This window comes from Pelobates fuscus, chromosome 1, assembly GCF_036172605.1.
Source record: "Pelobates fuscus isolate aPelFus1 chromosome 1, aPelFus1.pri, whole genome shotgun sequence".
Classification (NCBI taxonomy): domain Eukaryota; kingdom Metazoa; phylum Chordata; class Amphibia; order Anura; family Pelobatidae; genus Pelobates; species Pelobates fuscus.
Genome location: NC_086317.1, coordinates 378,207,157 through 378,222,912, shown reverse-complemented (window position 1 = coordinate 378,222,912; position 15,756 = coordinate 378,207,157).

Here is a 15,756-nt window from a genome sequence, read left to right as displayed (position 1 = left end):
TGTATAAAAAGATTAAATGATGTGGGGTCGGTGTATCCTTAAAAATTCCCCTTTAAGCATCAATAACCCCCCCCCCCCCCCTCAGAATTGTGACAGAGGAGAAGCTGGGTAAGTGACCGATTTAATCTTACCCTAAATACTGGGATTTTCAGTGTAGTTTTGTCTGTTAACTTAATCTCCTGTCTCAGGCTGGTGTCTGGGATCAATATCTGGTGTGGCTTGTGCTCCCCTGGAGTAGTAAGTTGCTTCTATGGCTGCTTGCTCAGGGGAGCTAGATCTGCAGCCACTTCCGGGTTCGGAAGGCTAGCGTCGGGAAATCACTATTGCGCATGCGCGATCGGCCGGGGCTCTTAAAGCGATATCGCGCCAAAATTCAAAAAAACGGGAAAACATAAATAAGCATTTTTTTGAATGTTCCCAATGCCCTGGCTGATGTTTGGGAGCTGTTTTGGTGTGTTTAAGGCTGCCCTAGACTGAATTCTGCTGAAGCAAGGTAAAATATTATTTTTCTTGATAAAATTAAGTTTTTTCTTTGGTGACTTAGTTGTCAAGTGTATTAGAATAACAAAAAATAATTGTTTTTTTTGTTAAATAGATGGCTTCTCACTCTGCCTCAAGATCTGTGTCTAGAAAACATAGGTGAGCCTCATATATATAAGTTATCCCGTATGGGAGGGGGTTAAAAGAGTGCCACTATGGGCCAAAAATATACGATTATAAATATGGCTCTTGTTTTTACAGCCCGAGCAATCCACAAGAGGATTCACCTAGAAAACATAAAGAGAAAACGAATAGGTGTGTGAACTGCAATCAAATTGCACCTAGTGGACGTAACTTATGTCTAGATTGTCTGACTGAAGCCGCTGAAGGAAGGGAGAGAAGAAAGTCTCCACAGACGGAAAAAATGGATTGCAGAAGCGATCGCAGAAGGGTTCAAAACCACAAGCAAGATGTCCTCATCTAAACGCCTGAGAAGAGAAGAAATCTCCTCGGAGTCCAGTGATAATATGGAGATGGAGGATATATCAGACGAAGAGGGTGAAGCTGAAAATGTTTCAAAAAGTCTGGATTCTAGAGCAGTTGACAAATTGATCGACATAATCAGAGAGACCCTGAGATTCCCAGAGGAAGAAGCTGAAATGAAGGAATCTGATAGATATTTTGAGGATTTGAGAGCCAATAGGCCTACTTTCCCAGTACACGCTACCATAAAAGAGATAATTTCTCAAGAATGGCAAAAACCAGAAAGAAAAGCGACACTGAAAAGTAAGGTGTTCAGATTGTATCCTTACGCTAAGGAAGACTGCAAAACCTGGAATTCTGTTCTCAAGATTGATGCCGCAGTCATTCATATGGCAAAAAAGACAGCCCTTCCTATTGACTCCATGGCTTATTTGAAAGAACCTATGGAAAAAAGGCTAGATGCCAGCCTGATCAAGTCGTACCTGGCTTTAGGATCAGCACTACATCCAGCAGTAGCATTAACAACATTAACAAGAGCTTTTAAGGTATGGCTAGACAACTTAAAAGAAGATATCACTAAAGGAGTTCGCAGAGAGCATCTACTGGAAGGAATGAGAGATCTGAAGCTGGCAACTGAATTTTGCTCAGAAGCATCTCTGGATGTTACCAGAATGGTGGCAAAGAGCATGGGCCTCTCTGTAGCAGCAAGAAGAGCTTTATGGCTACATTCTTGGGGGGCAGACTACGCTTCAAAAGCATCCCTGTGCGCACTTCCTTTTCAAGGGGATCTCCTGTTTGGGAAGGTGTTGGATGAAGCGATACATAAGGCTGCAGATGGGAAGAAAGCGTTTCTTCCTCAAATCAGAAAATACGGCTCTACAACATGGAAAGATAGGCGATATAAAGACCGGGACTTTCGAGAAAGTAGAGCATATAAACCGGGGAAAGAATATTCCAGACCAAACTGGAGAAACACCCAGCAAAAATCTTCCAGAGGAAGGGGTACTAGACAAGGTAAAAATTTCTGAACGTGTGCCGGCCCAGCCAGGTATTACAGGGGGAAGACTACATCTTTTCTATCCTGTCTGGGTCAGAAGTGTGACGGACGCCTGGGTCCTTTCAATATTGAAAGAAGGATACAGGTTAGAGTTCGAGACCATGCCAACAAAAAATGTATTTACCCAGTCTCGGGTAGCAAAAGGAGAAAAGGAGAAAGCCATGAAAGATTGCATCTCAAAACTCCTGAAAGATCAAGTAATAGAATGTGTTCCAAGAAGAGAAAAGAAGAAGGGTCACTATTCTACTGTTTTTCTAGCCCCAAAACCTCAAAAGAAGTGGAGGCTTATCCTGGACTTAAAGAAGTTGAATTTAACACTAAAAAGAAAATCATTCAAGATGGAATCTATTTCAACGATTATTCCAAACATCAGTGCGGGAGATCGGATGACATCAATTGACCTAAAAGATGCGTACCACCAGATCCCAATCAACATGGGGCATCGGAAGTTCCTCAGGTTTTGTGTTTTTGGAAGCCACTACCAGTTCCGGGGTCTCCCATTCGGATTAAGCCTGGCTCCGAGAACATTCTCAAAGGTGCTTATCGCATTAGTCGCAGTAATCAGAAAGAAAGGGATAGAGATATACCATTACTTGGACGATTTTCTGATTATAGGACCATCCAGCCAGACGGTAGCACTCCACACCAAGTGGGTCGTGAATATACTCGTGAAACATGGGTGGAAACTAAACTTGGAGAAGAGTATGATGGTTCCCTCTCAGAAGATTATATTCCTGGGGGCTACCATAGATACAGTAATCGGGCAAGTAAATCTATCAGTGGAAAGAATGGAGAGGATTCAGACAAAGATAAGGAATCTTCACTACAAGAGTTGAATTACAGCACGGGAATTTATGAGCCTTATAGGTTCCCTTACATCAACTATAGGCCTGGTGAAATGGGCACAGTGGAAGATGCGCCCGATCCGGTCGCAGTTCCTGCGAGAATTCAAGACGCAAGAGGAAAACTGGGATCGAAACATTCCTATTTCTCGAAGAACATTAGACGACCTGACTTGGTGGGAGAATACCAAAAACCTTGCTGTGGGGTTTCCCCTGGAGGATCCAACTTGGATCACGGTAACGACAGACGCAAGTATATGTGGTTGGGGTGCACACTTAGAAAGGGATTGGATTCAAGGATCCTGGACTCAGAGAGAGAGCAAGCTACACTCAAACCTAAGGGAACTGAGAGCAATTTTATATGCCCTGCAAGGGTTTCAACACGTAATATCGAATTCTTGGGTGAAGGTCCAGACGGACAACAGAGCAGTGGCCTCATATGTAAACAGACAAGGCGGAACCAAAAACAAGGCTCTGTTACGAGAAATATCTCCATTGATGGAATTTGCTCAAGACAAATTGCTGGGCCTGAAAGCAGTATATCTACCTGGAAAAGAAAATGTTCTGGCAGACTATTTGAGCAGAACAAAAATTATTTCGGGAGAATGGCAATTGAACCCAGAGGTTTTTCAACAGATAGCATCAAGGTGGGGCACACCCCAGGTCGATTTGATGGCTTCGTATCGGATTGCTCAAGTCCCGAAGTTTTTTTCTCTGAAGGCAGAATATCAGTCAGCAGGACAAGATGCCTTTTCCCATCATTGGGACTTCGATCTGGGGTATGCATTCCCTCCCCTGCCTATGATTCACAGGTTGTTGAGGAAGATTTGGAAGGAAAAGAAGACAGTGATTGCTATACTTCCGAGTTGGCCGAGAAGGCCATGGTTCCCCCTCCTGAACAAGATGTGCGTGGGTCCTCCATGGCCTCTTCCTCTAAGAATTGACCTGTTAATACAAGGTCCAGCGGTGCATCCAAATCCGAACCAATGGAACTTGGCGGCATGGCTCTTGAAAAGCAGAGACTTTTAGAGCAAGGAGTACCAGAGCCGGTGGTGAATACTTTGCTGAAATCCAGAAAAAGTTCTACATCTGCATGTTACCACAGGATATGGGATGTGTTTCGTGAATGGGCGAATAATAAGTCCAAGAATTTCCTACAGCCTTCGAATTTGGATGTTCTGGAGTTCCTCAACGAAGGTCTAGAAAAGGGCTTAAGCTTAAGCACTCTGAAGGTGCAGTCATCAGCCCTATCAGCCCTGTGTAACACCTCCTGGGCATTAGACCCCATCATTGCGAGGTTCTTTAAGGCAGCTATACGCATAAGACCTCCATCTAGAAACTATGCTCCTCCTTGGGATCTTCCTTTGGTACTGGATGTGTTGTCAGAAAACCCCTTTGCTCCGTTGGATGAGTTGGGTATTATTAATCTGACGTACAAGACTTTGTTCTTGGTGGCAATCACGACAGCAAAAAGAATGTCGGAGATTCAAGCCTTCTCCAGTGATTCTGACCACGTTCAGGTCTTTCATGATAGAATTATCCTAAGACCTAAAATGGAATTCCTACCAAAGGTGGTTTCTAGTTTCCATTTGGCTCAACAAGTGGTTCTACCTTCCTTTTACCAGAACCCCTCTTCTGCGGAAGAAGCTAAGCTCCATCAGTTGGATGTGAGGGAGTGTGTCATGAAATATATTGAGGTCTCAAACAAGTTTAGAAAATCGGAGCAATTGTTTATTATCCCGTCAGGATACAGACGAGGGGAGGCGGCATCTACAGCTACTTTAAGGCGTTGGGTTTCTAATACCATCATTATGGCATACAAACTAAAGAAAATATCTCCTCCGGAAAAGATAAAGACGCACTCTACGAGAGCATTGGCCACCTCCTGGGCTAATTGGGCAGAGGTTCCTTCTGATGACATATGCAGGGCAGCCACCTGGTCGTCACCTATAACCTTTATCAAACATTACAAACTGGATGTGGTCCCTTCCTCATCATCCTTCGGTAGAGGGGTTTTGTCCTCAGTGAATCTATCGTGAATAAATTCTCCTTTGCAGCATGATATTGGAGTCTTGTTTTTTATTTACCCTCCCTTGATTACGGAGCTTGGGTATTACCCATTAGTGATGCTGCCATGAATGGCCAGGAATATAGAAAATTTTCTCCATACTTACCGTAATTTTCTTTTCCTGGCTATAATTCATGGCAGCATCAGCAACCCTCCCAATAATTTTTTTTTAAGCTTTATACTAGACTGTGGGTTGGAAGGAGGAGGGACCTTTTATACCTATAGTCTGGTTGATTAATTGATTGATTGTTTCCTGTCCTGTTCATGTTAGGGGCGGAGCTAACCCATTAGTGATGCTGCCATGAATTATAGCCAGGAAAAGAAAATTACGGTAAGTATGGAGAAAATTTTCTATATTTTATTTCCCTAAGAATTGGCTTGAAAATAATAGACTGTAAAGAAGAAATTTCTACACTCTCAAATACATTTTTTTCGGGTTGTGAAAATTTGAGGGTACAAAGATTATAATCAGTCAGGATTATTCACTAAGGTGAGAATTCAAAAGTGAATTTCAAGTTTCAGTTCAAGTCAGTTATGCTGTCAGTTCGATTACTCAGGCCTTAAATGTGAAATTCACATTCACAGTAACCCTGAGTGTGCTAAGTAAAGGTTAAGTTTTTTTGTTTGTTTGTTTGTTTTATACAATGCCATTTTTTTCCTTTTGTTATATGATTAAAACTTATGTTAGCTTCCATTTAACAGTTGGCTGCTCAGTTTTTGTGATCAATGGTACATTTTAAAATGGAATACCTTAGTCTGGTAGGAATCCTCACTCTGCTACACCAAGATGCAAATGACTTAACTTTCACAGTGCTGATACCTGTAAAGTGAAAGCATCATTATGATGTCACTTACTGACAATCTGTGACACGTGTATGTTGTCAACACCACAGAAGGTTTACGTGACAACAGTATCTATGGAGTAAAAAAGTACACATTTATCCTCAGAAATCTGTATAAAGTAAATGGAATTCTTATATCCATAAAGATATAATCCTCTTCATGTACAGTGAGGGTAAAAAAAGTATTTGATCCCCTGCTGATTTTGAACGTTTGCCCACTGACAAAGAAATGATCGGTCTATAATTTTAATGGTAGGTGTATTTTTTTTTTTTTTTTAAATTCTTTATTTTTGCAGTGCAATTAAATAGGACAACACGCGTGAGGCACCCCAACGGCATTCCTCACGCTGATATTCATAGATTATAACAATGGGGTATTCGATTGACTTGCACATATGGTAGGTGTATTTTCACAGTGAGAGACAGAATAACCAAATAAATCCAGAAAAATGCCTGTCAAAAAAGTTATAAATTGATTTGCATGTCAATGAGTGAAAAAAGTATTTGACCCCTTCAACTTAATACTTGGTGGCAAAACCCATGTTGGCAATCATAGAGGTCAGACATTTCTTTTAGTTGTATAATTAAATAAATACTTGCACACCAGATTAAATAAAAATACAAATTTTATTAGATTTTATTAGAATACAAATTCATCTATGTATGCCTATTTATATTGACACTTATACCAAACTACATCTGTTCAATATATACAAAAGAAAATGAAAATGCTAAGTACAAGAGAATCTTGATTCCAAGCATGCAAAGATACAAATAATGAGAAAATGATAAATTGCTGTACAATATTACCTGACAAGTGGACAGAGTGTCACGTATTCATCCGCTTATAAAAATGTGATTCATGGAATTTACTGTTTAGACAGGAAAAGTTGTGCCGAGCAACATTACTGTCCTGACAGGAAAAGTTGTGCCAAGCAGCAATCAATCCACAGGAGGGTTTGTGCTGAGCAGCAATCATGCAAAAAGGATCTTGGTAACTGCCTTTGGGGTCAGATCCACAGGCCCAGTTTAGGCCCAGTTCTCCTCTTGCTCAGTGCCCTGTCGTGGTTTCCCTTGTGATTGTCCGAGAGCGCGTTATTGATTCTGGTAATTCTGGTTATGTGACTTTGGCATTGTTTTTGACTTCCCTGTTTTCTGGCATCCCTGACCCCTGTCTTTTCCTTATTGTTGTGCATAGGCTGTGTGTGTGCTGTGTGAGGGTGCTGTTAGTGTGATGTGTGTGTGCGGGTGCTGGTAGTGTACTATGTGGGTGAGGGAGTTTGTGTGTGCGTGCTTGTGAGGGTGCTGTGAATGTACTGTGTGTCAGGGTGCTGTTTGTGTGTGTGTGTGTGCACTTGTGAGGGTGCTTTTTGTGTGTGAGGGTACTGGTAGTGTTGGTGCTGTATGTAGTGTTGGTGCTGTTGGTGTATGTGTGTTGGTGCTGTGTATGTCTGTGGGTGCTGTGTATGTGTATAGGTGCTGTGTATGTGTGTGGGTGCTGTATGTGTGTTGGTGCTGTGTATGTCTGTGGGTGCTGTGTATGTCTGTGGGTGCTGTGTATGTCTGTGGGTGCTGTGTATGTGTATAGGTGCTGTGTATGTGTGTGGGTGCTGTATGTGTGTTGGTGCTGTGTATGTCTGTGGGTGCTGTGTATGTCTGTGGGTGCTGTGTATGTCTGTGGGTGCTGTGTATGTCTGTGGGTGCTGTGTATGTGTGTGGGTGCTGTGTATGTCTGTGGGTGCTGTGTATGTGTGTGTGTGCTGTGTATGTCTGTGGGTGCTGTGTATGTCTGTGGGTGTGCTGTGTATGTGTGTGTGCTGTGTATGTCTGTGGGTGCTGTGTATGTCTGTGGGTGCTGTGTATGTCTGTGCGTGATTGTGGGGGGTGGAGGTGGGGGTACATTACTTAATATCCCCCCTCCCTTCTTACTTTATGTGGGGAGGGGGGATTCTTGTTCCTTGTCCCTGGTGGTCCAGTGGAGGTGGGGGCAGATCAGTTAATATCCCCCCTCCCTTGTTACCTTATGCCTGGGAGGGGGGATCCTTTCTGCTGCTGCCATCCCTGGTGGTCCAGTGGAGAGTGAACTCTAGCCCCGCAGGGCTAGAGTTCACTCACGCGAGATCTGAGCGTTGCCGCGGCAACGCTCAGATCTCGCGAGAGGAACCCGGCGGAGCTGCTGGCAATAGCTCCCCGGGTCCTCTCCTGCCTCCCTCACTGCCTGTGGGCCGGTGAGGGGAGGCTGAGCGCAGAGCCGGCGCTCGGATAGCGCCGGCTCTGCATGGACCGACAGGGGGGATCCTGAGATCTCCCCTGCCGGTCTCAATACATAGCGCGTGCCGCGGGGATTAGGGTGTGCCCAGGCACACCCGGCACACCCCGTGCGCACGCCTATGTTGTTGTGTCTCTTTCTGTTTCCCTTGACCTCGGCTATTCCTGACTATTCTTTGGTACGTTAGTCCGGCCATTCTAAGGTCCGGTATACGTTACCTATCAGTCCTCTGTGTTACACAATTCTACATGCTGGATCATACTGTAATCCTGACACAGAGCCTTTGTCAAGGGTGATCTTTAGTCACAACACCATAGGTTTTTATAAGCATACATTCAATTAAAAAGGCGGTTAGACCTCCCACTTGTAGCCCCAAATTCAGTAGAGGACACCTGTGTTTCCAGTACCATAGTAATAGGTTAAACTCCAAATTGTGGAAAACGTACTGTTGCTATAGCAACAGGACGCTTCAATCGATATGCACATATCGTTATGAAAATACCCTTATCTTACCCACACTGATAGTTCCTCTTTCCCCTTACATACACTCACGCCCAGATCTGCATTTTTCTTTGCAGATGCAATTCATTGTGGACCTATTGCAGGTGGATCTATATGAGAGCTATTCCCAGTATGATTCCACAGATATAGGCAAATATATATATTTAATTATTTTTTTTAAATAAATAAACCATATATTTAAAATGCACATAAATAGCCATGTATTTTTATTTCTTTTTTAGTTATATTCCCCCCTTCCTTCTTACTTTTGCCCAGGGATGGGGGAGATTGCAGCCCTGTTGGTCCGATGGAGATTGCTCTCGCGAGATCTTGAGCGTTTCCATGGTAACCGTGGCAAAGCTCTGACATTGCAAGACGAAGGACCTGGCGGAGCTCCTGGTTCTTCTCTCTCCTCCCTCCTACCTCCCTGTTGCCCAGTAAAGTGCCTGTGGGATGGTGAGGGAGATCTTTGATCTCCCCACTGGCCCTTGAATGCTCGGATAGCACTGGCCCTGCAGGGGCTGACGGGGGAGACCCTGTGATCTTCCCTTCTGGCCTTGGCCCGATGGCCAGTCCGGCCATGACCACAACCTCTTCAGCAGGTCATTTATAGTCTTTATTAAAATTGTTACCGGTTGCCTATACATCCCTTATTAAGTAGATAACATTCGCCCAATCACGTAATACATTCTATTATTGGCTTAACTATTGCAGATATTCTTTGGTAATTTTTATTGCAAAGATGTTCGGGGGAACAAAATATATATGGGTGATCTGGAAATACCTACTATAAAATATACTTTTTTAGATGTAGGACCAAATGGTTAAATGCTAGATTTTTAGAATCACATTTAGTATAGTATAAGTGATAATGCTGCTGAGTATTAATTAGAGCTAATTAGTGGAATTCCAGAAAGCTATCAGGATTAAAGCTTTCAAACAGGCATTTTGACACCCTGGCGTATCACTGTATATTGCTTGACCTTCTCAGTAGTTGAAAGGAAATTATATTCTGTCCTTTATATTAAACCACTGCAAAGTTTTCTGATAATTTATTTAATGATGTCAGCAAAATGAATGCAAATAAATGTGTGTGTGTGAACAACTTTAACCAACAAAATTGATTGTTTTAAGAGCCAGTAGAAATTTAAAGAGTTTATTGAAGACATCTATTATCCTTTATAAATTCAAGCTGGGGAATATAAATAAATCAATCACATAGAAATCTTTCATTTGGCATGTCATAGATTACTCCAAGGACCGTGCAAAATGGTTGATGATAAACTATTTGTAAGAAGAGTCCTTACATAGTGTAAGCTTGTAAATCAAAGTTAGATGTGATGACAACATGAATAGTTGTGTTAATAAACACTAGATTAGGAACGTTTCACACCAAATGGTAATGGCAGGGTGTTAGATAGCTAATACATAAGCTAAATGGCTGTGTAATTTATGACGGTATGGACTGAAATAGGCTAATGCAGAGGTCCTCAAACTCCAGATGTTGCTGAACTACAACTCCCATGATTCTCTGGCTATCTATGTAATTCAAAGAATCATGGTAGTTGTAGTTCAGCAACAACTGGGGGGGGGGCGGAGTTTAAGGACCCCTGGGCTAATGGATAAACAAGGCATGGATAAGTCAATCACCCCATGAACACATATAAGTAAGGAAGGGGTTGTTACATATGTAAGTAAAGGACGTTGACCTGAATTTACCTGAATTCACAACAATCCAACAATTATCAACCTTGGGTTTTCAGAAAACAAAAACTTGCATCCAACCTGACTGCATTTATCATTTTTATTTATGAAATCCATTATTTTCTGTTTATTTAATTGAATGTTGTCTTCCACCTTTAGGTTTTGTACAGCTGAGTTACAATTTAAGGGTTGACAGTTTTGCTATGTAAATCTGCTGTTAAAAGGACATTCCACTGTCCAAATACAACATAAATAAAAATCACTGTTTAGTAGATATAACCCAAATAGAAACGTGCATGCATTTAATTACACATTTCTCAATTGGAGATTTAAAAAAAAAAAAAAAAAACAGCTCGCAAAAGCTGCAGTTTTCTTGTCTGCTGTCTTTGCAAAACCCTCCCTTTCTAACCCAGTCCAGACTTTCTGTGGCTGTCCAATCACAGACTTCTTAAGGCAGCTCAATGAAAAGTCTTTGCAAGGCAGGTGCTCTGGACAATTGGAGCCTCGTGAGTTTAGTTCCACTGAGCTAACCAAGCCCGGAAGTAGTGATGTCCCGAACGGTTCGCTGGCGAATAGTTCCTGGCGAACATAGCATGTTCGCGTTCGCCTCGGATGGCGAACATATGCAATGTTCGGTTCGCCCCCTATTCGTCATCATTGAGTAAACTTTGACCCTGTACCTCACAGTCAGCAGACACATTCCAGCCAATCAGCAGCAGACCCTCCCTTCCAGACCCTCCCACCTCCTAGACAGCATACAATTTTGATTAATTCTGAAGCTGCACTTTTTTTGTATTTTTGTATTTTTTTTTTGTATTTTTTTTTGTATTTTTGTTTAGACAGCATGCTAGGCTGAACGTGCGTATATCATGGCTAGTTGCACTGAGGGTATGAGTATATAGCAGTACATTGTTGTGAAAGATGGCTGTCATGTTTAGGGTATAGCGTGCACGTTATCAACTGTGTATTTATATCAGCAGCTCCACCACTAGTTATAAATCAAGTGTGAGTCGCCCCATGAGATGGGACTAGTGAATAACATAATACATGAACGGTTAAGGTAAAGGCATGTAAGGAACTACGACAATAAACTCTTTTGGAGGTGAAATAATTAACATGTTTAAACGCTTGCTACTTTACGATTAGTTAATGTGCAGAGAGCAGTTCATGTGATCAAACACATGGTGTGGAGGATCGGCTATAGTGGGACATGCTTGGCAGGCTGCTGTTTACTGCTTGTGCTCATCCGATGCCTTCTGGGCGCCAGGTGCAGATCCTGGGAGTCCCTGATACCTGGAACAACAAAGGCAAGTCTCTGGCTGAGTGCCGGGTTCGCGGCTTGAGGTGGTGTAAGCTTGTTTTGTCGGGTGGTCGGATCTATCCCGGTGGTGCTTCACGTCCGGTGCGGTATTGTGGTGGCTTAAGGTGGAGGCGAGTGCTTGACGTGGGGCAGGCTCTGCATTTCTGTTTGTGCCTCCGGTCCCGTCTTTGACACCTTTTGCGTTGGTGGATTTTAAAGGGGACTGATTCGCTTAGCTGTGGTGGAACTTGTTGGGGCTGTGGTGGAGCTTGTTGGGGCTTCCTGCTTGTTATTTGCTTCCAAAATTGATTAAAGAGTCTGTCCAGCTTAGACTTAATATCCTGCCATGCTTTGCTGGTACCAGGAGGACACGCGGCTGCCGCCATATTGGGAGAGTCGCAGATGAGTATGTCAGCCTGGGCGGCTGTGCTCTGTATGTCCATTAGCTCCAGACAGCCTCTCAGGGGTGGACTGGGATAACCCCCACCGGTCCGAGGGGGGGGGGTAACGGAGCTCCTGCCGGGAAGTAGCTGCTCCTGGGCATCACAGGATCGGGAGATCGGCCGCCTCTCCCACCCGGTGAGCACCAGGCCACACTTGCCACGCGGACGTAAGTAAGACTCTGTCGAGTTGTTGACCGCTATTAAGCATGTCGGGTCGGTCAGGTAGGAGCAACATTGCTGGGTCATCCCCTTCTGGGGTGAAATTCGCTTGTTGATAGCTGCTTAAAGTGAGATATTAAAGGAGCTCACACAAAGTGCGTCTTTCCTCCATGACAGCTAGGCCCCGCCCCCCGGAAGCTGCATTCTTAGTGATAGGAGGGACAGTGTAGCTGCTGCTGATTTAATAGGGAAATCGATAGCTAGGCTAGTGTATTCAGTGTCCACTACAGTCCTGAAGGACTCATCTGATCTCTGCTGTAAGGACAGCACCCCAAAAAGCCATTTTTAGGGCTAGAACCAGTGGCGTCGCTAGGGAAGGGGGGGGCAGAGGGGGCCATGGCCCCCCCCACATTATTCTGTGCCCCCCCCAATGCCAGCAACCTGCTGGCTATGTGTTAAAATTATATTCCCTCGGGCTGTAACAGCCTGTCACAGCCCGAGGGAATGCAGGACAGTGTAGCTAGAACTGTGCAGGGGGCTGTCTGTGGCCGTAGGGAGCACTGACAGGCTCCCAGGCACAGGCCCCGCCCCGAAACGAAGCCCCGCCTCCCGCACACAAGCCCCGCCCCCGCCGTTAAGCAGCAGCCCATGCTGCTGCTGGAAAGGATTGAAGATGGCTGACCCCCAGCAACAGGCTCCAGGGACAGGTAGGCTTAATGTGCTTGTGTGTGTGTGTTAGTGAGGAAGTTTGTGTGTCTGTATGTATGGACTCAGCCTCCCTACCACCCTCCCCACCACCCCCACCAGCCTCAGCACCCCACACAAACCTCAGCCTCAGCACACCCACCACCCTCAGCAATAACCTCAGCCTCCCCACCCTCCCCAATACCCTCAGCCCCACCACCCTCCCCACCACCCTCAGCCTCCGCACCCCCCACCACCCTCAGCCTCCCCACCCTCCCCAACACCCTCAGCCCCACCACCCTCCCCACCACCCTCAGCCTCAGCACCCCCCACCCCCCACCACCCTCAGCCTCCCCACCCTCCCCAATAACCTCAGCCTCCCCACCCTCCCCAATACCCTCAGCCCCACCACCCTCAGCCTCAGCACCCCCCACCACCCTCAGCCTCCCCACCCTCCCCAATACCCTCAGCCCCACCACCCTCCCCACCACCCTCAGCCTCAGCACCCCCCACCACCCTCAGCCTCCCCAATAACCTCAGCCTCCCCACCCTCCCCAATACCCTCCCTCAACCCCCCTCAGCCTCCCCACCCTCCCCAATAACTTCAGCCTCCCCACCCTCCCCAATACCCTCCCTCGGCCCCCCACCACCATACCCCTCCCTCAGCCCCCCACCCTCCCCAATACCCTCCCTCAGCCTCCCCACCAGCCTCAGCCTCAGCACCCCACACCACCCTCAGCCTCAGCACCCCCACCACCCTCAGCCTCCCCACCCTCCCCAATACCCTCAGCCCCACCACCCTCAGCCTCACCCCCTCACCACCCTCAGCACCCCCCACCCCACCAGCCTCAGCACCCCCCACCACACCAGCCTCAGCACCCCCCACCACCCTCAGCCTCAGCACCCCCCACCACCCTCAGCCTCAGCACCCCCCACCACCCTAAGCCTCAGCACCCTCAGCCTCACCACCCCCACCACCCTCAACCTCACCACCCCACCACCCTCAGCATCACCACCTCGCCACCCTCAGCATCACCACCTCGCCACCCTCAGCATCACCACCTCACCATCCTCAGCATCACCCACCCCACCCCAACCACCCGCATCACCCCCTCACCATCCTAAGCATCACCCCCCACCCCCCTCAGCCTCACTCCTCACCACCCTCAGCCTCACTCCTCACCACCCTCAGCCTCACCCCTCACCCCCCTCAGCCTCACCCCCCTCAGCCTCACCACCCTCAGGCTCACCACCCTCACCATCAACCCCCCTCCTTCTCACATCACCCCCCCCTCACTCTCACATCATCCCCCTCACTCTCACATCAACCCCCCTCCACTCTCACATCAACCCCCCTCCACTCTCACATCAACCCCCCTCCACTCTCACATCAACCCCCCTCCACTCTCACATCACCCCCCTCCACTCTCACATCACCCCCACTCCACTCTCACATCACCCCCACTCCACTCTCACATCACCCCCCCTCCACTCTCACATCACCCCCCTCCTTCTCACATCACCCCCCTCCACTCTCACATCACCCCCCTCCTTCTCACATCACCCCCCTCCTTTTCGCATCACCCCCCTCCTTCACGCATCACCCCCCCTCCTTCTCGCATCATCCCTCCTTCTCGCATCACCCCCCTCCTTCTCGCATCACCCCCACTCCACTCTCACATCACCCCCCCTCCACTCTCACATCACCCCCCTCCTTCTCACATCACCCCCCTCCACTCTCACATCACCCCCCTCCTTCTCACATCACCCCCCTCCTTTTCGCATCACCCCCCTCCTTCTCGCATCACCCCCCCTCCTTCTCGCATCACCCCCTCCTTCTCGCATCACCCCGCTCTCCCTCTCACCATCACCCCCCTCACACCATCATCCGCCATACACACAACACACTTCAGTCTCAGACAAAAACGCAAACATGCTCACAGAGACATACATTCTCACACACAAGGATACTCTCTGTCAGAAACACTCTCAGGCACATACACAGGTACTGTGCATCAATGTGTATATGTGACACTTTTTTGTTAGTGGGGCCTCATGTTTGAGTTACGCCTAAGGCCTCATAAAGTCTAGAGCCGCCTCTGCTCAGCAGTCTGTGTGTGTGTATGGACTCAGCAGTCTGTGTCTGTGTCTGTGTGAGTGTATGGACTCAGCAGTCTGTGTGTGTATGGACTCAGCAGTCTGTGTGTGTATGGACTCAGCAGTCTGTGTGTGTATGGACTCAGCAGTCTGTGTGTGTATGGACTCAGCAGTCTGTGTGTGTATGGACTCAGCAGTCTGTGTGTGTATGGACTCAGCAGTCTGTGTGTGTATGGTCTGTGTGTAAGTGTAAAAATCAGCCTGTGTGCATTCAGCAATGTCTGTGTGTGTGTATTCAGAAGCTTCTCGGTGTTCGTATTTGTGTACTGTGTGTATGTACTCAGCAGTCTATCAATAATTACAATTTTTATTCCTGTGAGTTGTTGTGTAGGAAGGGCCCCAGTGCACTGCTTTGCCCGGGGGCCCTTAACACTGTTAAGATGGTACTGCTTGTGTGTGTCAGTGAGCTTCTATTTATTGAGCATGTGTGTGTCCCTGAACATCTTTGTAGTGAGCCTTGTGTTTATACAAGTGAGTTTGTCTGTAGTAAGCCTGTGTGCGAGTCAGAGAGTTTTTTGTCTGTCAGTGAGCCTATTTGCGCATGTCAGTGAGCTTGTGTGCTCACTGTACTATATATATATATATATATATATATATATATATATATATATATATATATAATATATATTGACCTGTAGGAATGGCATACATTTTTTTCCAGGGCTACTTTCCAGTTTGTCTCTGCCAGCGAGTGCGCTTTACCGTTGAATCATCTGTGTGAGCTGCCGCACACTTTAGCCCTGTTACACGCATCTGGGAGCTGCTGT